Genomic DNA, 3,056 nt, shown 5'->3' with positions numbered 1-3,056 from the left:
AAAAGGTTAAAGAAATAAAACAACAACAAGATTTTGTCTTTGAAGTTCAACAATTTTGTGAATATACAGTTTTCTTTAATTCAAAGATAACTTGCTTCAGATTTTACAGAGAAAATTGTGATAGATATCTACCACAAGGGAATAGCCATTGTTCTTTGAACCTTCCAATGGAATATAAAGAATATGAAATAATAAATAAAAAAAAAATTTAATTAATCTTCAAATTAGTTACATAGTTAAAAGATGCTTGTGAGGCAGCACAAGGAAAGTTAGGATTAGATTTAAGGATATACTAAGTCTACCTTTACAGTGAGGTGAAATGAATTACTGAGGCACTGAGTTTATAACCCCTGAAAAATACAATGGAAACATTGTTTGAAATAGTCAAGAAATTCATTCTTGTGAGGGCATATTAGATTCCAACACTCTGAACATGGTTTAATGAGATGAGTTTTGAATAGTTGTTATTATCATCAGAGAGTTAATATCATTGACTTGGTTTTTGTTGATAGAGTTGTAGGTATTATGTAACTAAACCTAACATCTTGCTATCAAAACCATTTTGTTGTGTTTAAATTTAAACAAATAAATATGAATGATGATGAAGTAATTTTGGGTTTTATAAACCTCAAACAACTTTCTAATCAGAAACCTCAAATATTCTGCTTACTTAAATTATAATTATTAGAGCAAAACAAGAAATCCTATGAAAATAATGATGTAATCAGATATGTATAGATAAATGAAAAACTATAATTGGTTATTATTTTGGGTAGAGGGCTGAGAGTATATTTATATCAAGAAAGCTTGGTTTAAAATTTGTATTTACTGCCATTGTGCATTGAAGAAGGTTACAGAGCAAAAGGCTGAAGGCAACATTTGCAGGGACAATAAACAGCAATGTTTTGTTCTGGTCTGCTCACAGAAGCTTTTCATCTTACATTTCAATCAAATTAGAAAAAATTCAAAATTCAAAATTGAATCTTCTCAGATATTTGCATTGACTGAAAGCCCCCAGAAACCCAATTTCATCACTAAACAACAATAAAATATTTTAGAGCTTAACATCTTGTAAGTAAATAAATATATACAGCATTTTGGTCTTGGAGAAAAACTGACCAAAATGCTTGGGCACAGATTTAAGCAGAGATGAATATTATATATATATATATATATATGCGCACACACACAGTTACATACATGTGTATGTATGTATATATATATTACAGTGCAAGTAGACAACAGAAATGTGTATATATGACACATTTAGTATGGAAACCATGTTTGAAAATCCAGTTAGAGTTCGGAAAATGTAAGAGCAATTGTTTTCCTTTTATCATCTTTGAGGGGTGCATTTCATCAATCAGACACATTCTGTTTATCACTGTTAAAAATCATTGTGGATGAATGATAGCATCCAGTTAAGCCATGTTTAAAATGGATCTTCTGTCTATGTTATTGAGCATTTGTGTTTGTAACTCAATTAAAAAATAGTGATTAACTATTCAAAACTAACAAATAAATATTGAAGATTTAAAAAAAAAGTTTTGATGAAATATAAGAAATTCCAAGAAATGATAATGAAGGCAAAGATATATTTTCAAATTTGATAGATTTTAGAATGGGATCTAACTAAAATCAGATAATAATTAATAAAGGAACTTCATCTATTTTGTGAGAAAAGGAATCAGTACAATTAGGATTTTAAAGTAAGTACACCACTAATCCCCACAAAGAATCAAACACATACGTACTTGAGAAAGAGAAAAGGGATAAGAAAGTTTCAATAATTGCTTATATGTAATGTATATGAATGAACCTGAAATTTATCACAGTGAACTAAACTTTCTCTTTATCCCTTCTCCATACACAAGTTCAACATGAAAAACTATTTCTATTTGCTTCAGTGCATACTGACAAAAAGAATATTTGTTTGTGTGTGTGTGTGTGTGTGTGTGTGTGTGTGTGTGTGTGTGTGTGTGCACATGCACCAGGAAATTGGGTTTGACAATAGGAGGCACGTTAAAAATAACATTTTTTTTTTTGTTTAGTAAAAATAATCTTTACTACAATAAGTAAACGTTAGAATATCGAAAATGTTAAAGAAGAAAGAACACTTTGAACGTCAGCAAATAAACGCAAAGAGAAGAGGCTTTAATTTGCTATGTATTATAACCATTTACCATTCACACAGACGGATCTATCAAGTCTTATTACTATAGCTACTACAAATAACAGCAGAGGAGTAAACAAGACTCAAGTTTCTAGAAAACTGAAGAGTGCACTAGGTAGTAACTAAACAGACACAGAACTAGAATATATAGGCTATTCCTCACAGACTGTCTAGGATGAATTTCAACCATTAATGAAATAAGGAGTATAAGCCAGTTTTTAGAAAGCAACAATGAAGAGCAAGTCAAAATTTCTTATGATTTTCTAATTCAACATTTACAAAATCAATTTTTCAATTTGTTTCTTAAATTAGTACCAAATAATCACAAAAAAAAATAAATGATGATGGTGATTATAATAATAATAATAATAATAATAATATCAATAATATTTTATTTTTACATCAACAACTTTTGTCTTCTTTCCATGAAAGAAACTAAATTAGTTGAGCAGTAACTTGGAAGATATTTAAATTTTTAACAACAGGAGCTGAAGCTGTTATATAGGTAACTGAATAACATGAAACCAAATCGTGGTAAATTAATGTTAGTACTATTCTAAAAATCATTACTGTTTATCTTGTTAAAAAAAAAAAAAAACTTACCAATTGGTGATTTAATTTAGTGAGCAAAATAAAAATTCAAAAATTTAAATACTTGACCCTATAAAGAGCAACGTGGTTATATAGGAAAATTAAATAAAATTAAGAAAAAAAAAATCTTCCTTGGTTGGAATGGAAGGGTGATGTGAAGGGCTGGGCAAAGAACCTGATAAAATATTAGCTTTGGATAAATTTCATATAAATATAACAGGAGCCCTCAATAAAAGTATTTACTAACATTTAAATTCTTCTACAAAAAAAAAAAAAAAAAAAAAAAAAAAAA

The sequence above is a fragment of the Octopus bimaculoides genome, chromosome 5 (assembly GCF_001194135.2).
Source record: "Octopus bimaculoides isolate UCB-OBI-ISO-001 chromosome 5, ASM119413v2, whole genome shotgun sequence".
Lineage (NCBI taxonomy): Eukaryota > Metazoa > Mollusca > Cephalopoda > Octopoda > Octopodidae > Octopus > Octopus bimaculoides.
Note: the sequence above shows the minus strand (reverse complement) of the source record.